General features: G+C 45.0%; 1 long non-coding RNA gene across 1 annotated transcript; it reads right to left on the reverse strand.

Annotated features, from left to right (window-relative positions):
- Positions 1 to 4,510: 4,510 nt before the first annotated feature.
- LOC138512937 (uncharacterized) lies at positions 4,511 to 12,789 on the reverse strand. The gene is made up of 2 exons (XR_011281624.1): positions 12,687 to 12,789; positions 4,511 to 6,125 (listed from the first exon to the last, which is right to left on the reverse strand). It is a non-coding gene; the product is annotated as an uncharacterized lncRNA (long non-coding RNA).
- Between the last annotated feature and the right edge of the window lie 13,817 nt (positions 12,790 to 26,606).

A 26,606-nucleotide genomic window follows, 5' to 3' on the forward strand; every position in this document is an offset into this window, starting at 1 on the left:
CCTCCCCCCAAAATACTTCCGCCAAAAACTCTACTACGCTCCTGGCGCTCGGTCGATACTAAGGCTTTAATCACCCAAATAGCTACCGACTGTGCCTCTCAGAGGCCATTATCTCTAAAATGTCTTTCCCAAACATTTCTGGCTCCCGCAGAGCTGCATGCTCCTCTTAAATTAATTCAAGGGCGTCGATTACCCCCTCAACCCTGGTTTACCGACCAGCTTAAATCCGCCCATCTGAAACTCAGACAGCTAGAGCGGAAGTGGCGTAACAGCTATAACCCAGTTCTTAGAGACTCCTACAAACTTGGACTCTCTAATTATTTGGCTGAGGTTAAGCTGGCTAAATCCTCCTCTTTCTCAAAGAAAATTGAAGATGCTTTCTGTGAGCCTAAAACTCTGTTCTCCATTGTACATTCTTTAGCTTCCTCTGAATCCCTCACTTCTAGGGTTAAGCCCTCTCAAAAGCTATGTGACGATCTTGCCTCTTTCTTTATCACCAAAATTGATGGGATTCGATCAAACATCGCAAAATCTTCGGCAATAAGGACACCAGTTGCTATTACACCTGCATCTATCTCCTCTACTGACCAGTCAGCTAGCTGGTCCACTTTTGCTCTTTTTAGCGAAGAAGAGGTCTTAGCTGCCATCCTGAAAATTAAATCTTCATCTCCTGAGAATGCTATTCCAGTTGTTATTATGAAAAAGATAGCCCCAGATCTACTAACAGATATTACTTCGGCCATAAATGATTCATGCCAATCGGGCCTCGTCCTGCTGGAGCTCAAATCGGCCAGGGTTATTCCCCTTCTTAAGAAGTCCACATTTGACCCTACGGTCCCTGCTAATTTTCGTCCAATTTCTTTACTTCCCTTTCTGTCTAAACTTCTGGAGTCTCTCATCGCTCCCCTCCTGTCGTCGTTCTTGGAATCCTCTAAAATTCTTAATTCCGCTCAGGCTGGCTTTAGACCAAGGAGAGGTATGGAAAGTGTACTGGTGTCGGTACAAGACGATATGTACAAACTTGTTGACGCAGGTGGAGTAGGTGCTCTGATTTTGTTGGACTTGTCAGCCGCTTTCGATACGGTCGACCATCCAATTCTGCTTTCACGTTTGGCTCAGATTGGTATATCTGGCCAAGTTCTCGCTTGGTTTGCCTCTTTTCTCTCAGATCGCACCCAAACTTTGCCCAGGCCCCCTTTTCTTTCTTCTCCCTGCTCTCTTACTTGTGGTGTCCCGCAGGGTTCTTCACTCTCGCCAATTCTGTTTAACATATACATCTGGGCGCTGGTCTGTCTTATCCGCTCCTACGGCCTCAATTGCTATTCTTATGCAGACGATACCCAAATCCTGATCCGCTTAGATCAAGGCCAGGATAGGGTGTCGTCGTGCCTTCATGATTGCTTGAGAGCCGTAGGGGACTGGATGGACCAGAATTGGCTTAAACGCAATGGCGACAAAACAGAGTTAATGGTGGTGGGCTGCCCTCCGGACTCCTCACTGTGGACCGCAAATTTTTGGCCCTCCTCGCTGGGCCCTCTTCCGATCCCAGTTGATAAAGTGAGAAATTTGGGCGTCATACTTTCTGCCACCCTCTCCATGTCTAATCAAGTGACGGTTGTCTGTCAATCCGCCCATCACCAGATCAGGCTCCTTAAGAGGGCACTACCTATGATACCTGAAGCCTTCCACCCCCCTGTGGTTGCTGCGCTAGTGCTCTCACGCTTAGACTATTGTAACTCCCTGTATTTGTCACAGCCTTCTGGCTTAATACAGCGGCTACAGAGCATGCAAAATCTGGCGGCTAGGCTGGCTACGGGCACCCCTTATGGTGCCCACATCTCCCCAGTACTCCGCCAATTGCATTGGCTTCCGGTGGATCAGCGTGTTCTTTTTAAGTCCCTGTGCATTGTGCACAGGGCGGTTCATAGACAAGGAGCTGAGTTCTTGCAAGCGAAATGTATTCGCTATGTCCCTACACGGGCTCTGCGCTCTTCGGCCACCAACCTTCTAGTTGTCGCTAAGTTCAACCGTGAAAGGATCGGGGGCAGATCCTTCTCTATTGCTGCGGCTAGACTTTGAAACAACCTCCCCCCGACATTAAGAAGCGCCCAAAGTCATCTCGGGTTCAGAAGAGCTCTTAAGACCATCCTGTTCTAATTTTTCTTCCTGGCCACCTTTTGTGTGATTAGCTCTCTCTCCCCAGCGCCATGATGTGTCGGCGACCGCGCGCTCTATAAGCTCAACTAACATAACATAACATGATGCGCAACGCTGCAGGGCCGTGCACCCACCGGGGAGACATGTAATCAGGAAGCAGTGGTAGGCTTCCAGGATACATCCAATGTATTACCCAGGAGTTAAAAGTAATGAAAACCTGAAAAAATGGGAAAACACACTGGCAGATAGTTTCTTAATGTAGCTTGGAAAAGAATATCAGTGCTCCTCGGGTAGGTAAAACGCCCAGGGTTCTTTTCTTTCATATCATTGTGTTTTCCGCAGGCTCATGGGTTGCTTATTTGTGCAGGGCTGATCACATTGCAGACATCTGCCAGCAGAAAAAGTCTCTGAGGGTTCCATGGACCATTCAGTGGAAGGTGTCCTGGCTTTAAGGGTGTAGATCTAGACAGGCAGGTAAGGCACTTTCAGTCACTTCAAGCAGGTAAAGTGTCCAGGCAGATGAGCAGAATGTCAAGTGTACAGGAAGGTTCTTTTTGCTATCCCTGGAAATGGAGATGAGGTTATACTGGTTCACTGCGACTAGAGGAGTGTCTTTAGAGACCAAACGTTCCAGGGTTCATTGACTTGAGGACCGTATTCCTCCACAATGCTACAAAGGTTTAATGGGCCCAAGTTGGAAAAGTATTCGTTGAACATTTTCATTGTTTTCGTCCAAATCCAACACCTAAAAGAAACCAGTTTAAGGTTTCTGATAAGCTGCCAACAGTCCCCTTTTTCTACAAATGATGTCACCAATTCCCAAAGGATTTCTTTTGGGGAATCACAAATCACACTTCTCCTGAGCCCAAATTCCAAGTTGGCGGTGTCCTTTCCATCATTTCCCTCTCCCTTCTGTCTGGAAATGGAAAGCTGCTTATGAGTGAGTGACATTATTAGGCTATGCTAAGAGAAATGGGAGGGCCCAAATGCAGAGTCACTGCTCCGCCTCAATACCCACAGGAACAATGGCTGCCTCGTGGGCCTAATTAACATCCAGATGTGCTTCACTCAGCTAGACCTGTGACATTCCAAGCAGAGGTGTCTGAGGTAAGTCTAATGATGTAGATATGTCAATATCCGCCCCAGGCCAAGACGCCAATTTGTGTATTGGCTGTCTGGACTGAAATTCAAACTAAAGCTTAAAGATCACGCAAACTAATCCCTAATCCCAGATTTGCATGTCATAAAACATACACAATCCTTCCAATGTTGGAATATTTTGGGCCTGCCACCAAGGACATCTCTAAAAAGTATTGAAGTAAGTAATTCGAGGTTTTCCAACAGCCTGTGTTTATGTGCTAGAAGATTCCAGAACAAATGGAAGATGCAGGGCAAGAGTCTGGTGCCACACAATTGATGCAATATAAACTACGCTCACAGGAATATTGCTCAGCATTACCGGCTGGTTGTAGTCCCTGTTTCCCTAATTAACATGTATTTTATCCAGACCCAATGATTCTTCGTGCACCAATATTACCACAATCATATACCCTCCCCCGCACCCCTCTTGTACCTTTCAGGTAATGATTAAGTTTCTATCTTACTGCTGTTTCGCCTGTCCTCTCACCACTGTCCTCACCAGACCATGGTAAGCTTTACCCGCACATGGAGCACAATACAGCACTACCCACACATGCCATAGCACAGTATACACGTTCCTTAACATAACATAGAGGCAAATTGACATTTCTTCCCATCTGTGCTTTTAAATGTAGCACCCGGCTGTGGATGCACAAGAGATATTCCAAAGGGCGCTCTTGTTGAAAACGATGGGCCTGATTCCCCAAGCATCTGTGTGACTGCAGGCACATCTGCGGCTGCCCCAATCGCACCTGAAACCCTGAAAATAGCCATTCATGACAGTCACCATTTAAATAAAGTGTACCTGAGACTTAATAGGAAGGGGAGGGCTGTGCCTCCAGCCGAAGCCACTTTGCATATGCAAAACAGGCTTGCCTGGGGAGGGGCAATGGAGGGACACTTGAATGTGGGACACCCCTATACAAGTACATTCAGAAAGCTGATTTACAGCAAACATCAAGTGACGTGCTCCCGTGGTCATGTGGCTACGTTCCAAGCTGGAGTGAGACAGATTTAGGAATTCGGTATATCCACAATAACAAAGGTGACTTTTTTAAAATCATTTCCCTCTGAAAGTGGTTCACTTTCTCCTCCAGTGTAGAAGGATTTTCAGGTATTGCTGGATCTGTGGTTCAGTGGTCTAATGCATCCTCTACAGGTGAGACTTCTAAGCACTATAATTCAAACAAAATAGAACATCTGAGACAGTGTATCAAGATTGCAGGTCAGATTTTTCATATACAATATACATAACAGTGGTATTATTCCTTTCCCAAAATCTGCTGCCACCTGGGCATCAGTATCAGTCTGGTCCACTTCTCTTTTCCCACTCTGCAGTTGTACATGCTGGTATATGTTATCTGTGGAGGCCAAATAAACTCCAGGAAATACATTAGCAAGGTAACATATGCCCGTCCAACCCTTCTTCAACCACTTATATGCTTCCCTGTCCTCACAAACATAATACCAATTCCCATAAGGAAGGATGGAATTAGTATACTTGGTATGGTCAACGATTGTATCAAAGGATTGCATATTATATTTATCCCTACCTATAGCAAACGGGGGTTCTCCTATCCTATGAATTACCTGGAACAAAGGATATGTAACATTCATATAAGAGGTATAGAATCTCCATGGAAGGTTAGACACCATACTAAGACTTGAATGATTGCTATTAAGGGTCTTAACACACATTTCAGGGTTTTTAATAGTAGTGTTAAGCATTATCCTTCCAGTAGGGGCACATGCTCTATCCCAATCATTTCAACCTGTTACGAGACTGAGAAAGTACAGCACATAATATTGATTGATTAAATGGGACTGCATGATTGGGTATTCCTACGCCATCTCCACTCTGCGGGACATGTGAACAAAGCCAACAATTTGTTCCAATAGTAGCTTTTTGAACTTTGTCCAAAACCTGTATGTAGGAATTATTTCGGTAACCATATCTCTGAGTATGGGTTAAAACATTGGGGGTAAAAAAGAGCTTGGTAGTAGCTTCAGTGTCATTGGGAAGAAGTGTCTTTAAAAGATGTACAGAATCATGTTCAAGGAACCAAAATAAGCAGAAAGTCTTATCACTAAAATCGTACAAAATGTCAATATTGCTATTCGGTCTTTCGTTGTCCACAGTTTTTGTGAGCGAGAAGTTAGAGTCACTTCATTGTTTTTCATGGGAATTTGATCACCAAATGGATGCAACTCCATAAAGCAGGTTTTCTTCAGTCCTTAGATACCCTGTTACTTCCTGGATTGCACAGGGATGAGGAAACGTTGATTTCTCGTGGATGCAAGGCTGACCTCAGTATCAGACCTGCACTTGTAGGTTTCCGGTGAGCACAGACTGACATCAGTACCAGATCTGCACATGTAGATTTCCGGTGGGCACAGAATGAAATCAGTGCCAGACCTGCACTTGTAGGTTTCCGAAGTCCGATCCTATTCTTCCCTGGGTCTCAAATTGTGTCTGGTTGCTCCTGGGATAGTATGATCTTCGAACAAGGTGGGTGTCTGTATTGAAGACTTTATTTCAGATTTTGACAGACTCACAGGGGTGCAAGAATCCTTCATTTCAGATGAAGGAGGATGATGTCCATCAGAAGGTGAGGGCAAAGGAACCAATCTGATGTGAGCAGTGTGGCTCCATCTCCTTTTCCCTTCTACACGACTGCGATTTGGGTGGCCAACAACACCTGGTATGGTCCTAGCCAACATGGTTGCAGTGCAGTGTTTCTTTGAAGGTTTTTGACCATCACCAGGACACCAGGTTTCACCTGATATCCCTCTCACACATTTGTGTCCGGCAAGCTATCCTTCACCTGCTGGGGGATAGAACGCAATTGTTCAATCAATTGTTTACAATAATGAACAAGCAGTGGGCGCTTAATGTCCTTCAATGATAGTGGTCTAGGTGCACCCCAAAAATTTGCTGGTCCGCCCATAACAATTTCATAAGGGGATAACAATGATTTGGACGCAACTATATTCCTCATAGAGAGTAATGCTAAAGGTAGAGCGTCTGGCTATTTAAGTCCTGTGTGCGAACAAAACTTTAGCTATTTTTTTTTTATTCCACTCTTGGCACTCAATTCACCCTGCACTTTGAGGATGGTTAGCCGTGTGACATTTCTTTTTGATCTGCAATCCATTACACACGTTTCGTTTTACTTCTGCAATAAATTGGGGGCCGTTGTCAGACCAGATTACCCTGGGTAATCCAAACCTGCAGAAATAGTCATTCAACATGACTTTCGCAGTGGAAATGGCTTTGTTGTCTTGCAAGGGAAAAGCCTCTACCCATTTGCTAAAGGCACAGATCATTACTAGCACATATTTCAAATTATTACATCTTTCTAATTCAATAAAGTCAAAATGCAAAACCTCAAATGGGAAGGTAGGAGGGTAAAAATGTCCTGCACAGACCGTAGTCCCTCGAGCTACATTATGTTCTAGGCACATCATGCAATGTCTAACCACATTCTCAGCTGTTGTAGCAATCAATGAATTACACCAAACATTCTCCAGTTGTTTTCACATGGCTTTAGCATGTACATGGGTGGGTCCATGGGTCATACACACAACCAAAGGTACATAGGCATTGGATAACATCCATATTTTTTTTGACTCTACGACCCAACACCCCTCTTCATTCTGTATAGAAAAGCTGTCTTCTCACACCCTTATATCCTCAGCAGTGGCCATTGCTTGTATCTCCTAAATCCTGGGCCTTTCTAATATTGTCAACATTATACATCCCCGAGGTACAATCTAATGTTGTTTGTTTAGCTATGGAATCAGCAAAATCATTTCCTTTATGAATTTCAGTCAGTATTTTCTGCTGGGCAGCACATTTAGCTATGGCTAGTTGTTTTGGTACCATTAGAATTGACAACAGTTCCAATATTAAGAAACCATATTGTATCTTGGTTCCATGTGAAGTCAGAAATCCCCTTTCTGCCCATAATTTCCCAAAATGATGTGCTACTCCGAATGCATACTGACTGTCAGTGGAAATATTTACAGAAAGGTTCTCTAACAATTTGCAAGCACGGGTCAAGTCTATAATTTCTGCTGCCTGTGCTAAATTAAAAGGTATTTGTTTGGTCTCTACTATAGTTCTCAAAGTAGTAACCGCATATGTTGTGGTTGTAGTTCCATCGGGCATTTTAAAACATGACCCGTCACAGTATAATTCTCCTTCTGCCCGCGGAAGGGGGATATCTCGCAAATCAATTTGGCCCTTGGTGTCTTCTTCAGTTGCGAAGATACAATCATGGTTGGCTACCTTATTGTCCCCGCTACACTGATTTGGTATGGCTAATAGCTCAGCAGGGTTGAGTGTGTTGCAGCGCTTAATTTTGATATATGGTGCAAACAATATCAATTAATATCTGGTAAGTCAGGCCGTAGTCATATATTGAGTCTGAGTCCTATTTAAAAGGACATTGACTGGGTGAGGTATGATTACTGTTTAAGAGTGACCTAAAACCATACCTACACTTTGTTTCACTAACAAAGCTGCAGCTGCTACCGCGCGCAAACATTTAGGCACAGCACATGCAACATGGTCTAACGTGGAGGAAAAATAGCTTCACTGGCTATTCCTTCCCACATGTTCCTGTGTCAAAACAGCCACAGCACATCCATCAACTTCATGCACAAACAAGACAAGTTCCGTTTCATAATCCAAAGTCCCTAAAATGGGAGCAGAACAAAGCGCTGTGCGCAACAAAACAAATGCCTCTTGATGTTCAACAGTCCATTGCACCGGATCATGTACATTTTTATTTGTTGAGTTGAATCAAATTCTTAACAATAAGCGAAAAGTGAAAAATTAAGTATCCATTGTCTGCAATAAGAGACCACACCTATCAGTGATGTAACCTATTTATGTGTTTTTGGCTGTAGCATGTTGGAAATGGCTCTTATTCTGTCTGGTGCTAGTTTCCTACCCCCCCTTAGACAGGAGGTACCCTAAATATGCTACCTCATGTCTACAATATTTAAATTTCTTTAGGGAAGCTTTATTGCCATGGTAGGCCAGATGTGTCAATAATAAAAAGGTTGCATGTTTACAGAATTCCTCTGTGAGAGCTGCAATAATCATCAATGTGTTGCATCAATGTAACAGATGCAGGTAATTTCAAGGAATACAACTGTTCCTTAAGTGCACTATTGTATATGTTTGATCTTTCTGTATATCCTTGTGGTATTCTAGTGAAAGTATATGGTCTTCCACCAAGGAAGAAAGCAAATAGAAATCTGCTAACTAGATGCAATAATATATTAAAAAAAAGTTTTTTTCAAATCGGGCACTGAAAAATATGCTGCAGATGGTGGAATCATAGTCAAAATTGTGATAATGTCTGGAACTATCGGAAATTGAGGTACTGCAATTTTATTGACTGCTCTCAAATCAATTACAAGAAGGTACAGCAAATCCACACCCCCCTTTTTATAAACTGGTAAACTGAGGCTATCACATACACTCCCCTTGATTTCTTCCACAATCCCTTTTTCTTACTAGGTCGGAAACAATTGTTTCAAGTGCTGAATAACCTTCAGGGGATACTTTGTACTGAGGAACATGCTAAGAAATTGCTCCCTGTCGTATTTGTATTTTTACTGGGGCTATATCCATAAGGCCAACGTCATTCTCGGAAAATGTCCATAATACATCAGGAATATTGTCAAACTCTGCTGGTAGTGGTTTTGCTAAAAAATGATCTATCTTTGAAGGGCATACTGTAATATGTACTCCATCAGGTGTATAATAATTAGTAGCACAATAAATTTAAACCCAATACATTTTCTCCACACTGTGTAGTTAATAAAAATAAAATGGTATCTCACTAGCTGCTGGTCCTAAGAGGACCGTACTGCTGCTGACACCTTACTAGCTCCAGGTGCTCGAGCGAGCCCTACTGTAATATTGGTATGCCCACTCATCGGAATGTCTGGAACCTTAGCATGATCTATAGAGCTCTTCTGTGCCCCTGTGTCTACTAGAAATTGATGTACCAGTCTCTCCCAACTCTTATGTGGACAAAGGGTCCTGCTTGATGCACAGGAATGGGGATTGGTTCCAGTTTTATTTGAGGGCTATCCTATTCTGAAGAATCCCAAGAAAAATACTCAGTGTTGTATTGATTAGTGACAAAAGAATCACCATGATTATCAAAAATGTTGGAGCTAAATGGGGCTGCAGTAGTTGCAGCAGGGACAGCCGCAGTTCCATGTGGTACCCATCTGCCCCAACTTCCTACCTGTCCTCCCTGATGACCTCTTCCCCCTCTTTGATACATTCCATTTCCCTTATTCACTAAGGCTTGGCAATGCACCCTCCAATTGCCCTCCTGTTTGCAATATGCACACTGATTGGTCCCTGGCGGGGAAAATGGTGCAAATGGACCAATACCTCTTCCTCTTCCTCTTGTGCCAACAAATGACCCTCCCCTAGTTCCCTGTTGTGCTTGCTGTATTAACACTCTTGAATTAAGATCCACTCTTTTCTTTTCTGCCTTCTCTTTTTCTTCATTCACTCTGTTTTCATATTATCGTACTGAGCCATATGTAAAATATCTGATGGTGTTTTAGTCTGACAGGCACTTTCTGATTGCATTATAAAATGGCTAATTTCTGGTAATAATTGCTGAACAAATGTATCTGCAAATAACTGTTTCCCAGCCGGCGTAGTCATTTCTTGTCCTGAAAAATCAATAAATACTTGCTCAAACTTATAAAAAATACCCTGTTAGCCCTTCAGTTTTATTTTGGACAAATGTGGCAAGCTTGTCCCAATTAATATTTTTCTCGGGTAGAGCCCTTTTAAGTTGTGCAGCTATCATAGTGGGAAGGTTAAGCACTGTGGGAGCGGGCCTTTCGCCAGCAGTCTTATTAGCCTCAAGGTGGAAAAGTGCGTCCCATGTCCTCCCCAAAGTTGCAGGGTCAGTGATATTTCTGATTGGTGTCTAAATATCCGATGGCATGATTACTGAATATAGGGTTTCTAGCAGTGGCGGCTGGTGAGTTTTAAAGCTGGTGGGGCGGTAAGTTCCCAGTGGGAATTTGGGAGCGAGCGCGCGAGCCCACACCACCCAAGGTGGGTGTGAGGTGGTTCTCCCCCGCGAAATCTTTTGAAAAATTGCCTCCAAAATGTGCTATTTACTGTCCAAAACCCACCAAAATATGACATAAAGGGGCTGATTCATGGAATTTGTGCGCCGAAAAACGGAGATTTGTGCACCACAAATCCCCATTTGTTAAATAGGGATTTGCGGGCAGAATGGCGCACAAATCCCTGTTTTGCGGCGCAAAAATTCCATGATCAGCCAGAGTAAGCATTAGGTTTTACATACTAATGGTGGTAAATTATTCTTACGTGTGCAAGTGTATTTTACAGCAGCTTGTATTGAGAATAGCTGGTACTATGATGTATGCATAAAGAAATTCATCATTATATAGTCAGTAATGATGGAAAAATATCATTTTATCATTTTGTCATGCTGTTACTGGCATTCATATGCGTTCATCCTCTTACTAAGGTGGGATTTTCGGCATTTTCTGAAAGGGGGGAAACTAAGCTAAAATATCACTTTTTAACCGCTTAATCGTGACCAACAAAATCAAGGTCAGTGGTGGTCAGAATGTTCAGTTGTGGTGCGTGAAGATTAAAGTCTGATTCATGAATGCCCAGGTGGTAGTGGTAGGCTGGTGAAGATAGGGTCAGAGTACTTGCATCGAGATAATGATCGCCATCTTCTGCAAGGGATAAAGAGGGCGAACAGGCAAGACGCTTTTCTAGCAACTAGACAGGCTGGATGGTGTGTGAGGTGGTGGTATAAATATGGGAGTGATTGATCCAATGAAAAGCCTGGATCACCTGCAGGGACACTTTGGAGGTCAGTGCTGGTTGGCAAAGAAGTGGATAGTTTTGGGTTGCCCCATGCAGAGGAAATGGCCTGGGTCTCCATCACCCTCAAGTACCCATCACACAATGGTTGAGGACTAGAATGGCTGACGGGCTCCTGGGTGCAGGGATTCTTGCGGGAGATGATGGGGTCAGGTGTTCAGTGTTGGGCCAATGGGAGGCCTAGATCAGATGCTTGTACTGCGGCGGCGAGGATGAGCCAGCGCAGGCTCAGACTGGTTGCATAAAATTGTCTCGGGCACCAATGAAAAAGTGGCCCACAGTTGCAAATGGCTATTCATTCCTTTTGGGACAGACTGTTTGAATAGTAAACAAGGGGAGTTTTTAATAGAATGTGATACAGATTGTGCATTTTAAAGATATGTATTCCGCAACACTGGCCAAAACGACTAGCCGCATAGTGAAGTAACTCATCAAACTTGCCCACAGCACCATTTTGCGTTTCAATCCGAGCCTAGCGGTACTTTCCTAATGGAAGTGGGCATACGTCACTGGGAAGAATCTTTTGATTGATTATTTTGCAAACTTTTCTGCACACACGTTGACATTAAATGCGCTAATGGCAAATACAGAGCGCTGTGTGGCAGACCATTACTTAAAAAGAGAACACTACACACACGCGGTTTGCGTGAGCGGCAATATGTTATTAAATGCAAGACACATGCGCAAACACACAATGAAAACATGATAATACATGCAACGACAATATAGAAGACAAGAGGAATTCCTTTTAGTGGCTACAAACACAAAACATTATGAAGTGCATTCGTTCAGCTAGCAAAACAATCTTTTTAAAAGGAATGCGTATATGACGTACCGACTGGCTTGAATGAACATTGAATGGGGCATTGCTAGTTGTGCAGCAGAAACATTATTTCCGAGTGCGTCGTGTATGTTTTAATTATTCTGCCACCTGACATGAAACACTGTTTGGCCGTGCACCTGAATCCTGAAGGAGTGTTTCACCCTGAGACGGCACTGATCATCTCAAAATGAGCCAGCCCTGCTGACAAGGTCGTTTTACTTGACCTTGTCCTGCCGCCGACTTTAACACTGGAATTCGGCGATGGCTTGCACCGTTGCATGCCTCCTTTTTTTTTAACCTGTTGCTTCCAGAACACCCTTTGCCAAGCCCCGGAGCTCTATTCAAATGTAAGCGGCCTCGAGTCGCTTCGCCGTGATACTGCCGGTGAACCTGAGGCCCTGCTGGGACATACAAAAAATGAGCAGGCCCCAGGTTCCAGCAGTCGGAGGGGAGGTGGAGGGCTGGCGAAATCAAAGGCAAGTAATCAAAGTTTACAGGGTAAGAAAAGCGAGGCGCCATGATCAAAAGCAGGGACCTGCATTGTGCCAGCTCCCATAATGGAGCCAGGCCTTCACACATATCCAGGCAAGACCAGTACAACTAAGCAACAAGTAAAAGTTGCTGTGGCCACAGAACAGTTGTACTTACTCTGGTGGACGCAGTCGGAGGCAAACTTCTTCCGCCTGCAGTGCGGCCTGTTCTTTCTCTCTGGTGGGCAGCAGGGCAGGGCAGCTCAGCTCAACACGTTGAAAACACAAGGACATGGAGGAAGAGAGAGAGGAGCGTGGTGGGTGGATGCAGCCTGGGCCATCACCCCACCCCCACACTGAAGTCATTGGCTGCCTCCTGCATAGATACAGTATTCTCATTGGCTGTTTGCCAGCCATTGGCAAACAGCCAATGAGATTACTGTATCTATGCAGGCTGGGACGGAGGCTCCCTCCCTCCCTGCAGATTACAGATCTTTGCTGCGCTGTTTGCGCACATAGTGATACTGGCGGGGCCACCCCTCGGGCGCCCCGCCAGCATCCTAATTAAAAGTGTTACGTAAAGTGCGTGGAGCTAGGAACTCCACGCACTTTACTATAAGAAAAAGGAATGTAAAACGGGACGCGCCCCGCTGTTGCAGCCGGCCCATGAAAAGGAATCCTATTCATGGGCCGGTTGCAACAATAGGAAGGTAATTGTCGCCAGTGTCTCGCCACAGCGCCCCCACAAGGTGGAAAATACAAACAGATTCAGAAGAAGAACTTCAGAACTTCTACTGAATTTGTTAGCACTCATACCTGGTGGGGGGGCCTAAGTGGGGGGCGGCGCCCTGCCGCCCTATGATAGCGGCCGCCACTGGTTTCTAGGTCTCTACTATTGAAGATAGAAGTATTCAAAATGGCCTCTAATTCTTTATAAAACCCAGTAGGGTTTTTTCAAATTTAAGGGATTGTCTGTTTTAATGCATTTAATTCTTGCCTGGAAAATGGCACATGAACAAATTGGCTGTCATATTTAGCAGGCTGCTTACTTGGTTTCCCTTGATTATCAAGGACAGGATCTCCATGAGCATCAAGCTTGGCATGCTGTGGTATGTAGGCAGGCGGCACCTCCTGCATATAAAGCTCACAAGTAGGTGGTTTTCGTGATTTTAAAAGTGCCGTTAAGTGTATGAGTTGCTCTGGAATACTCATTATGGATGCATTATCTATTATCAGTTTCAAGTGTTGCGACTCTGCAGAATTTTCTATCTCGGCTTCCTCATTTTGCTGCATACTTGCATCCAACATTACTTTCATGGCATGCATCTGCATCTGGGGAGCATACTGACAAAAGGTACTGCAAATAACCAAAAGAGAGGTCAAAGTGATGGCCCATCTAGGAGCGGTATGTGTAATTAACTGTAATTCCTCATCTGATATACAAGATTCTTTACATGCTGTGATGATAGCGGGCTGTTGAACATATTCAGAACTATTAATTGCAGCTTCTAATTCCAATTGAGCTTTCTCTGGTGCTTTCATTTCATCAAATATCTCCTGAAAGACCTTTAACATGTGAAAAGGCATCCTTCTCCGTATGATAAAAGAAGGCAGCTAAATTTAAATCTTGCAATTCCCTAGGGAATGCCAAAGGCAATTTTTGTTCCGTCTGGATTTGAATCCCATCACCCAAACATTCTAATAAAATTAGTCACTCAGGACCTTGGGTTTCAAGTACTTCCTCAACAACATTCTGTCAGACGCCGCTCAGTACTAACCTATTAGCCTGCTCCCTCAATTTCCTTCATTGGGTAGGCATTACAGCAGCTCGTGTATTCCTAATAAAGGGTTCTGGTTTCCTTGCCTTTTCTTTAGTAAATGGGCCACGTATATATTCACTGTGAGGATCTATGCTGGCATCTGATATGTCATCTTCTTCTAGTGGGGGGTATTTTGGGGATCAGGAAGAGTGGGAGGGAGTTTAGGGCCTTGGGGACTTAATACTAATGAGCTATGGGGTTGAAAATACAGAGGTGCTGAGGGAATAAGATATTGGCAAGGGTTATTGAGAATCTGTTCTATTATGGGATCTTTAGTAGGGATCTGCGTGATTTTCCATCACGGAAAAGTCTGCGATGAAAAAGTTTGCATGAGAAATGTGCGAACCACAAAATGTTCGCACATTTCCCATGTGAAAATGCATTCCAAACCCCTACATACCCACACCCCCACCCACACCGACAACATACCCACAACACTCTCCCACCCACACCCCCAACACACCCCTACCCACACCCACAACATAACCAAACCCTACTTACCTTTCCTTCACGCAATGTCCCTGCGGTGCCAGTTCCCTTTCACTTCCGTGATCGGGAACCGGCACCGCAGGGCCCTTTTTTTTTTTTTTTTGGGAGCAGCAGGGGATTCCGGTTCTGGAGCTGCTGGACGGTTCCTCTGAGTTTGGTATCTCCCTCTGTTTCCTGGGAGATGTTTAGGGGAGGGATCTTGCCTCCCTCTCAGAAATCCTGACCTTCCTTCACTGGTGGAAGCTGTAAGGCAGACTGTACCTTCAGCCAGGGTCCAAATGAGTGCTTCTTCTCACTCCTTTGAAAGTCGTCAGATGATCTGCTAAGAGAGGGGCTCAGCCCTCTTTTAAAGCCAAATGGGCCCCAGTGATTAGTGAAGGCTAAGCCTACCTTAATGAAGTAATCCTGGATCCCCACCAACAATCTTCTGTTACGCGTGAGGTCATTACCAGAATGCTTTGCAACAGGAAAGGTAAGAGGTGACAACATGTACTACTATGTCCCACCCATCTTCCTGTCTGTTGTAGTGTCTCTCTGGTTAATTGAGCTCTATGTGGCTCCTGATTAAAGTGCAGGTCTCCCTTGAAATTTGTGGCAAGAACAGACTTTCTGTTTCCATCAAATTACATCCTTTTTCCCTCTGTAAGGGGGTCCCCTTTCAGGGGTTGCCTACTGTACTACACCGAACTATAATGGGCAGGGTGGATCCATGGAGCCTTTCATATTTAATTAGGCTGGCCATGGCAGGAGGAAGGTGTTGCCTTCCCCCTTCCTGAGATGCTTTCATGTACTCCTGGCTGTCATATTCCAGCTAAATGTGACAGGGAGGACTGCACCTGTAGGCTACATCCCCCGAGAGTACACTTGCCTATGTGTTTGTTATGTGGTAAACATAGGAAAATGTGTGCGGATTAGCCGCACACATTTTTGGAGCTGGATCTCCCATCAAACCATTTCTTACAAAATTTCAAAAAAGCCCAGGTGAGCGCACACTCAGTGTGCGGATGGTTGAAATTCCTCCCAAAATCGGTTTTCACTTTTCACCTTCCCATGATTAGATTCCCAGAGATTGTGCCTTGTGTCCTTTTTTGTGTGGATCAGGTCCAATTGAGCATGCAAAGCATGGAAGATGCACAGTGCTCACGGCATAAGCAGGATTGTTTATTAATTACCCTCTGTGCACAGTTTGCACGTGATCAGGGATGTTAACTTGTACCTGCTGAAATGTGTACATGCAAATGGAGTTTTCTTTATTTTTAATAGGTCCCAGTGTCTACAAGTACAGCCTGACAGGCCTGACTTAAGTTAGGCTTTGCCCATTTTGTCAGTGGGACTGAACGGGAAGCAATTTTGGTCTGAAGGGATGAGAGAAAATGACAGGCTTCTACCCACAGACGAAGTCAAAATGTGATCCAGAAATAGCTAAATGTTTAGAGGCTTTCAGAAAAGCAAACAGAGCCTCTTCACTCACAGAGAAAACAGATGCACTAAACCATTCCTAAATAGCTACACAATGGTCCTTTCAGCCTCTACAAGTAAAGATGGCTTGATCACTCATGAGTGCCTTCAATATTCTGGCCTGGTTCCATGAATGAGTAGGGCACCCCTGCATTAGATCTCAGGACCTGAGAGTCCCCCGGAGGGTACAGATCAGTAGATGCTGTTCTATAGGCAACACAGACTGTATTGTCATAGGATGTGGTCAGAGTAATTTACCTTTGTTTTTGAATTATTGTTCAAATTTGCCTACTGTGTCCTTGCATAACAAACTGAGAATTAATCTGAACTAATTTTTAGGCATTAGGGTCTTTTTTCTTTCTCTTGCTGTTTATAAGTAGCTGGTCTCTTATAGACAAAACAGACTGTATCATCATATGATGTGGTTTGAGTAACTTACCCCTGTTTCTGAATTCTGTTCAAACTTGTACATTATGTCTGTGTATATTAATGATTTTTTGGAATTATGATTTCTTTTTTCTTTCTTTCCTTTTGTTCTTTGTTATTAGTTGAGACATTGCCCGATTTATTATATTTTCTGTGTTGCGCTATATGAGAAATAAACTAAACGGATCTCTATTAACTCAAAGTTGTGCTGAAGAAGAAGGCTTAGTCTGAAGATGAAGCACAGCGTTGCTCCAAATGGGATGTTTTACAGGAGTTCTTTCTTCTCCACAGAGACTCCAGTAGCAAAGCTGCCCAAAGGTGAGAAAAGACCACCCTCAACCGTTGAGATGGCAACAACAATTCAAAACACTGCTCTGATCCACTCCTGGAGGGACACCGTAACACTGTGAGGATATGTATCGATTCATTCATCTTCTAATTTAACATTGTTCCAACATCTCAATCACTTATGAATGTACAGCGTGAACTAGGTTTCAGATTGTTACAGAGGCCACATGAATCACAGGTTGCATGAGTTTTCAAATGTGTTATGAATTTTTTCATTTAGTTTGTATGTCTACATGCAAAACCACGTACAACCGAGTACACCAGTTCTGCGCAAACTCACTTGTTCCCCTCTTCCGCTTAACACCACGCTATTTGTGTGTACACAATGCTGGCTTCCTGCCTCTGCACTCACACATGGATGTCTGGGCTGAGCGTCGGCCTGACGCACCAGCATCCACATGCATGTAAAAACACCTGAAGACACATCTAGATTCTCATGCCTCAGGACATTTCAGTATGCGTTACATCCATACACATATCTAAGTGCGTGTACCACATTTGGTCTGCGCACACGTGTGCCGCATCATTATAAGCTTGTGAGTGGCATGATCCACCCCAAAAGGAGACACAGGCTGCACGTTGAGAACCCCTGTCGGTGCCAGAGGGGTGCACTGTCCGGGTAAAGGGAGAGCGCATAGTCCAAGGGACACGACTGAATGCCCGCAGGGTGGGATGCATGCACAGAGCTGTCCACACTGATGCTGAGGGCATGAGCATTACATTACCAATAGAAACATTCCATGATGGTGTTGTGAACAACCTGCCAATGCTGCCATCAATTACAAACATAAAGCAACCAAAACAAGTCCATTATGAGGGATTAGCCAAAATATAGGCTCAAGTGCTTCAGTCTCTTATGAAAGCCAAAGCGAAACTGCTAAAACGCATTGTCATTTATATAGCACCTTTTACCATTATTACAGTCTTGATGCGCTTGTGGTGGGAACGCCCTGGGGGACTGTAGTCCAGGGTATGGGAAATTCTCATAGAGGTTAAGAATGCGTGAGCGCATATGGCCAAGATTAGGAATTGTCTGGGCTGGCTAGGCTCCGTTAAGCAACCCAAGAGATCAGGAATGTGGGTGGGTGCTGAGAGGGGTCGCTCATTGTGGGGGCGAGTGCAAGAGACTCGTTATGTATTCAGCTAAACCGTAATTTTGTCGTAGGTTGACGCTGTATTCCAATGGCATAGGTGTTGAGGCAAGTCTGGAGTGAGTAGGCTTAAAAACTGTGTCCAGCTAGACCGAATGTTGACATAGGTCGTAGCTGCATTCTAATGTGTGTGGATGGGTAGCTATGCCTGCGGCAGATGTCCACCAAGGAGGTGCGAGATGATGTTCCTGGGGCTCTGACTGAGCTTATCTTTGATCTCACTGTATCCTCAGATCTTCTGTGGGGACAAAAGGCTGACTACATACGTAGAGTCATCTAGGCGCTAAGGAGAGGCTACCCTCAAGTCTTCTAAGTGCAATAGACAGGCCATCATAGTCCCTCTTCTAGGCATGAAAGGTGGGCTACCATGGGATCGAGGATATAGGATTCTGAAGGCGTCATAAACAGGCTACCTTGAAAGTCTTACTGAAATATGCTTGAAGTCCACTACCTTTACAGATTTATGTAGCACACTGATACAAAAAATAAAAAAATATGGACTAACTTGGATTAAGTCCCTGCCTTTATCATGGACAACTCTGCCTATCAGGAAAAAACTAAAAGATGTATTAAGGCATTGGGCCTCATTACAACAATGGAGGTAGCCAAGCCGCTATTTGCGGCATGGCTACCCCCATACTGGGTACCGGATCCGGGTACCCTGAATGGGGAAATACCGGGCCATTACGACCTTGGAGGGCCCGGTATTTCCCCATTCAGGGAACCCGGACCCGGTACATCCCCATTCCCATTGAGCCTCTATAGGGCTCAATGGGAATGGGGAGGATGCAAAGAACGGGCCCGTTAATGACGGGCCTGTTTTTTGCATCCTGGTCTGCTCGCGGGACCCGCTAAGGACCCATGGTTTTACCAGGCGTCCTTAGCGGGTCCCGCGAGGAGACCTGGTAATGAAGTGGTAGGAGGTTAACGGGGCCGGCAGCTCCACCGGCCCGTTAACCCCCTACTGCCTAACGTGTAATGAGGCCCATTGTTTTTGTGTGCATTGAAGGTCTTCTTAATTCCATGAGTGATACTTGCATAAGAACCTGTGGAAGAGTGCAGGTACGTGTAGTTGTAGTGAGCTGTGTATCCTAACTGGCCTTCCCGCAATGTGCAATTCTTCTCATTGTTACAGAAATGAGATGAAGTGACTGTAATGCACCATTCATCGACCATCGCAAGGGGGGGGTAACCCGTTTTTAATGACCCCTTTGAATTCCAACCACCTGCTGAATTAGATCGATTTTTTGAGGCGTTGGGGGGGAGACGGTAGGGGGGAAATAGCAGTGAATAATGCTACCAGTGATGACATGTACCCGGAAGGCCCTCTATGGTTGTTACAGTGTCACACATACAGGCTCGTACTGGCCTATAGAGCAACGTGACCAGGGGTATTGCTAGGTCTGGAAACGATCAGGGGCTAAGCTAACATCGGGACTGGCGTGATCCGGGGCTAGCTATAGGCTTTTAGTTGCAGCCCCCTCAGATACACCCAAGGGACCCGGGGCTGTAGCCTCCTCACCCCCCCCCCCCCACCAACGCCTCTGAACGTGACCAACGTGGTAGTGTTGTGGCCCAGTCTTTTGGTTCTAAGCGGGACAGTTTGATGAGTTACTTCACTGTGCAGCTAGTATTTTTCACGAATGTTACCGAATAGTCTTAAAAGTGGACAATTTGTACCACGTTTTACCAAAAAGTTCCTCCTTGGGTACCAGTCTGTCACGAAAGATATGAATTGCTATTTGAAACTGTGGGAACCTTTTTCATTGGTGCCCAAGCCAATGTTATGCCCAAGTCCAACTGGGCAAACTTACATCTTTGCCTGTTTATATCTGAGACTAAGAAAAAATATATAATTAGTTGTCATCGGTCGCAGGAAATGCAACACACTGGAGATGCATTGCAAACTTCACTTCCATGCATTCACACACAAGCACACACAGATTTTATGGGTACATGCCTTTTTTTCTTCCCCCCCTTGCCTTGGAGGGTACACATGGGCATGGGGAGAGAGCTGGTTGGCGCCCTGAGTCCATAGAGGCCCTGTGGGCATTGGAGGTTCGGAGCTATGGCATGCCCTTTTCTGCAATTGGCAGGGCTCTGAACATTCAGCGTGATCCAGGCATCCGGTGAGCCGGCACGCCTTGGCGCCACCCATGTGCCTGCAGAGACATTGGCCCTTCATGATCCAATGTGTGTGTCGGGGGGAAATTCTGCCGGGGTCGGCCGGGCCGTCCGCAGACCTCCAGGCAGGGAGGCCCCAACTCCTCCCGTGTGTATCCCAGATAAGATGAGATAGAGTATGAGACGCACACAAGGAGCAAGGTGACTCTGCTGTTTATTAGACAAAACGGCAGGGATGGGTCAAGGAGCGCACGCGTTCGTCCTGACACACACACAATTGTGGGGCTCGCAGGCCCTTTTTACTGTATTATGACGCGCTACTTGCGTCACTTCAGAAAGTTAACAAAAAACCTATCGCCACTCTTAATTGGATGTTCGAGTGGTAGGGTTAGTATAGCACACATATAGAGAAAGATATTAGTGGATAAGGTGTAGTCAGGTGGTATATCTGGGTTGTCCCTACAATAAGATACATGAAAATTGTTACATGAAGGCTCCTGAGGATTGGCTAAATGTGCTGGCGTCAGTGATAAGAGCCCCAAGTTCTGATTGGTGCACCCGTGAGCTTCCCAGCCTGGGACCACCGTCGTTCCCAGCTCTCGGTGTACCTGTAAGTTGCAACAATGTTTCACTATGGGTACATGCAGACAATGTGAGGACTTATTCATAGCTAGACGGGGTACCGTTCCCACTGTTGCAGATGTCCATTGAGCCTTTCAAGTGTATCTGCCAGTGTCTCGTAGCGAGGGATCCAGACGCCTCTGTTCTCCAGGGTTTGGCATCTCGTCAGGTTTGGCTTGATCACGTGGGGAGGGACCGTGAAAGAGGCATAATTCTGCACAATTAATATTGTTTTTCTACTGTGCGTCTGGTTTAATTTGTCGGTGTGACTTTAACGTTGGTGCGCGGAGTGCGAGATTGCAACATCGTGCCTTTGATGATTTGCTCTTGGAACGTGGGTTTGCAACATTGCGACCTTGGCTGGTTGCTTCGCCAAGCTCATTCTGTAGGATCAGCAACTGACTCTTGTCTTGTTGATGTCCACGGGAGCTCTTGTTTGAGGCCTACTTTGGCCCGGTGCATAAGTTGTTCGTTTGGTGCACAGGTGCTTTAGGTTATAGGAGCATATAATTCCATAATCGGTATTGTCTTTATTTTATTTCTCATCGTTGTACCTGATTTCAAAGAGAAGCGTGAGCAAGCTAATAAAAGTTCATGACGCGTCTTGCGTTTCTGCATTCTGAAAGCCTATATAAAAATAATAAAGATGCACGTCCGTGAATATGCCTGTCGCCTACGTCATAGCACTGAGTATATTCTTCGTGTAGGTTGGTGTGGGAATGTCCAGTGTGTATATTTGTACAGATGTGCTTCCCGTTGTCTAGGTCGTCATGGCATCTCTAACGACGTGTAGATTTTAGTCTAGTTGATCCGTGCCGCAGGTGTCGGCATGGCCAGTGCGGGCTGCTGGGCAAGCAGATGGACACATCCGTATGTTCCTGTACCAGGGTACCTGGTCGTCTGGTAAATGGGCAAACTCTTCTCGTGGCGGGTGTTTGGGTCGTGACCCTCTAGGCCAAGCGCGAGAGGTGAAGGACGGGAGCCTGGTTTTCCATTCTCCCACTTCAGTCCCCCCTCTGGTCGACTTGTCGACCACAAACATATCCTTCTCGTTATCTCCTCTTACTCGCCATATCTTGGTTATTCCTCCGAGATGTCCATAGTGGTTTACATGATCTTCAAATGACCAATACATATATTCACAGGTACTCCCAGGAGTACAATATACCCATCTTCCTATGTAGCTCCTGGGGTTTCTTGGGTTCTCGGTCTTTACTGACGGTGGGTCTAGATGGTTGGTAATTATTTGGGTGCGCAGCTTATCCCTTTCCTGTATAATTACACCTGTATGCTGGCCGTCATCTGCTGGCATCAAGGGGTGCATTCCCACCATTTCCAGCAATTCGTCAGTATTGCGTGCCTTTCGTGCCTTCCAAAATCTAATTATGATCAGGGTAGCTCCAGCCAATATGGTGCAGCCCACTATTATTTTCAGTCCATCTGACAGCCAAGATGGCATCCATGACCATAATAGTGAAAACCAGCTCTCATCCTTGTTCACACCATTGCTTTCATCCGTCATTTTAGAGTGCATTTGGGCTAATTGTGAAACTGCTTCTGTCAGTGTACCATTGTCAGCATCATTGGCAGGTATGAACGTGCAGCATGATTGTCCTATCTTTGCACAAACTCCTCCTTCCATTGCTGTTAGAAGGTCCAATACATATCTGTTCTGTAGGGCTACCATCCTTACAGCTCGCAGCTCTTCTTTTATTGCGTTGAACCCATTTACTGTAGAATTGATGGTCATCATTAGTTCCCATCTAGTTATTTGGAGCCATTTTGCGTTTGCGTAAGCCTGTAATCCCGAGTGTATTATTGAGGAGAAGAACATTGCTGCTCTGCTGAATAGTCTGTGTTCTGGCGGTATTGATGTTAGTGCCGTTTCCGACCTTCCCCATAGGTAATTTCCTGTCAGCGGCTCTCCTTGTCTTTTTCTTCTATTTAGGACAGTGTCATTGCTGTTGGTCCTGTTTCTTTGCTCCTCCTGGAGTGGTGCAGATCTCTTTCTTCTCTTATCCCCCTCATTCATTCTAGGAAATTTCGCCACATCGACGTGCTTCTTAGGTACCACTAGTGATGGTACATTGACGTGTACCATTGTGCACACACCATTCCACAGGGGAGGCAGTGTATGGTATGCCTTTTCTCCACAGGCCCAATAATGATCCATTATTACTGCTGTTCCTGCTCCCCCCTCAGGTAACTCCGTCACACTTGCGCAATTGGTGTTATATCCTACGTCCACCTCTCCTTTATGCTGGTAACATACCTTGGGCGCAGTCAACGGTAGTATCGTTATTGGGTCTTCATCTTCTTCTACCCATGTGAGCATTGGTACATACTTGATCCACGTCGTCCAACATCAGTGATTGTGTGTCTCGATGGTTGAGATAGTTTCTTTTGTTACCATGTTGCTGCCAATCACTCCTATCTCCCAGCTGTTATCCAGATACACCTTTCCCGTTATCGTCAGTAGCGGCCTCTCCCAGCATCCTTGTTTACCCGGAATTTCAGTGGCGTACCAATCACATGGTAGATACTTCAGTGTTACTTTCTGTGTTTCTCCTTTTGCAGGGCCACTTGTTATATATTTGAATGCTTCAGCATGTAAACTGGTCTTGTGATAACTCAAGTAGGTCTTGAGGAAGTTGTTTTCATATGGGTATAAGTCTCGTGTTTTCCATGTCATGTGCACTACAGTTCCTTGAAATCTTCCTTTCGTCTGGAACAGTGCCAAGTATATTATGCACTGTGCTACCTTCTCATTTATTTCTGTAGCAACAAATGTTCGTGACGCACTCATGGCGTATGGTATTAATGAGCAGACGTAGCAGCTATCCTCAGTTGTCTGCTTACCAATGCGGGTCATGTGTTGGTACCATATATTGTTTGTGACGTGTGCTGAATCTTGTACATAATTATCAATACCTTTATTGTCTGAGTATGTGCTGCGTTTAACTCTATTTTTCTTTGGTGTAATGTTACTACTACCACCTGACGTAACACCTGTTGCAGCAAGGAACGGGGGTATATTAGGTTTGGGTGCAGCAACAAAATTGATAGCACAGCTATACTGCCATACAGAAGCAGCCAAAAATCCGGTGATTATCAAAATCCCTATTATTTTTATTACAATTGCTAATCTCACCGGCATTTTGCTCTTACCTTGCTGCAGTCCTGGCAGCTTATTCTTGCGACGTTAAAGTTGCCCGCCTAAAAATTCTCAGAAATGCTCGTTTTAAATGTTAGTTTTGTTTTCTTCAAGCCCTCCCTATCAAATAGTCATTCAGTGCCCAGGCGAAGAGCTGCTCCCACGCTACTCTAAGTGATTGGTCTCTTAAGACCGGCAAGTATGGGCGGAGGTGGGGCATGTAATATTCTATGGCCAGGAGGAAGGCTGTGTAGTAAACACGTACCCTTCTTCTTTTTAGGTATGTTGGCCTTTTTATTTCGTATACAAATTGGTGTGACAATTCTTCTGGGTAATTATCGTCTGGGAGTACCATCTACGCCTGGACAGTGGACTTTGTTAGTTATCTTTCTACTTAACAATACAATAATACGCAGTTCCTGTATGTGCGAGAGAGAAAGAGAACATTCACGTGTTTACATGTGTATTTGTGCGACCAAGTTCTTTTAGTTTATGTTACAACTGTCATGGGGGGGGGATGGCGTAATTATTTTTACTCTTTGAACGTGTGACCATGGGGTGGGCAGTGTAGTGATCACCCCTTTCTTCGTCAGTTATCGTCTCTGGGGTGTCTGGGTAGTGAGAAGGTAAGGGAACAATTGGGTCGTTATCTGTGGTAGAACTTCCTTCCGCTGTCAGGGATGTTGTTGCTGTTGTTCCAATGGACCTGTCGTTGGCGCTGGGGCGGGTCTGCAGTTTGTATATCTTTACATCATGTAGGTGGTTCCAAGCACGCTTATCCTTTAGTTTTACTGCTCTTGTTGATACGTCTTCTACCAGATGTGGACCGGTGAACCTTTTATCGTTCCATCTTCTATTGAAATTGCGAAGTAGCACGTGGTCACCTTTGGCAATTTTGCACAAGTTCTCTTTTTCTAATTCTGTACCGGCGCCTTCTTCTTTATCTCTGGTGGACCCGCCCCGTGTGCGCTCGAGCTGTTGAGACACAAACACAACACTAGTAATCAAAGATGACACATATTGATACATTTCATCACCTAGTATATTCGCTGAACTTTCGTGGTCAGTGAATGCCCTTGACGTTGGCGTTAGAGGAAGGCGCATTTGACGTCCAGTAACCACCTCGTGTGGGGTGAGGTGGTGGTCGGACCCTGGCCTGTTCCTCAGCTCAAACAATGCTAACGGAAGGCAATACAACCAACTTTTCTTTGTTGTTTGTTGTATCTTTGCAATTGCCTCCTTCAATAAGCCATTTAGGCGTTCACATACGCCATTAGCCTGTGGGTGATATGCACATGCAAATTTGTGCTTTATGCTCAGCAGGGCTGTGATATGTTGGAACATTTCGTTTGCGAAATGTGGGCCATTATCTGATCTTAATACTTCGCACACTCCCCACCTGGGGAAGACCTCTCTTACTATGAATTTGGCTGCTCTAAATGCATCTGGGTGTGAACAGGGCCCTGCTTCAATCCACCTAGAAAATGGGCATACTACTACAATCATGTATCTGTTACCTTGACATATGTTGATCATATCAACATAGTCAATGTGGAGGTGCCGAAAGGGTCCTTCTGGCCGGGGTATGGTACCTCTTATCACTTTTAGGGTATGACCGGCCGTAAACTGTTGGCATGTGAGACAATTGCTGATAAAATTTGAAACATGAGAATTTAACTCGGGACAGAACCAATCATCTCTAATTCGTGCTGAAATTATTTCCTTGCCTGTATGGGCTGGGTGATGTAATTGGCTCAGGGCGGTATTTAAAAGTGCCAATGGTATTACAACTTTCCCAGTACCACTCTGGCGCCATAGTGCGTCGGTTGGTGACATTGTACATCCTCTTTTTACCCATATTTCCTTTTCGGCCATTGGTGCTGCTGCTTGTAATTCCATAATCTGTGTGGCTGGGAGATGGGTATACCCTTCTTTTATTAACATCTCCCTAGCCATTCCCCTCCCTCTCCCTCTCTGTGAGTCTGTGGGGTCCCATATCTCACCAAAGTATGCAGCATATTTTGCATGTGCGTCTGCTGCTGCATTCCCTTTTGAGACATGGTCTTCACCATTGGTGTGTGCGGTGCATTTTACTAGGGCTAGCTCTTGGGGGTCGTTTATTACTTCAATTAATTCAGCCAACAAGAGGGCATGTTGCACTGGAGTGCCGTCAGCTCTCCTAAACCCTCTTCTCCTCCATTTTGTTAGCCCTGAGTGGACAGTGGATGTAACATATGCACTGTCGGAATATATTGTTACACGTTTGTTAAAACTTTCTTTCAATGCCAATATTAGTGCAACTAGTTCAGCGGCTTGAGCAGAGTAATGCTGTGGTAACTGTACACATTTCATAGCCACACACACCGGAGCCTCCATCATTTTTACCACTGCTGCCCCAGTTCTCCTTATCCCATCTCCTTGATCAATAGTTGATGACCCATCAATAAACAAAAGCTCACCTCCCTCTAGTGCATTCTCTTCAACTTTTCTAGTACATGAATACATTT

The sequence above is a fragment of the Ambystoma mexicanum genome, chromosome 12 (assembly GCF_040938575.1).
Source record: "Ambystoma mexicanum isolate Mex_15411 chromosome 12, UKY_AmexF1_1, whole genome shotgun sequence".
NCBI classification, from domain to species: domain Eukaryota; kingdom Metazoa; phylum Chordata; class Amphibia; order Caudata; family Ambystomatidae; genus Ambystoma; species Ambystoma mexicanum.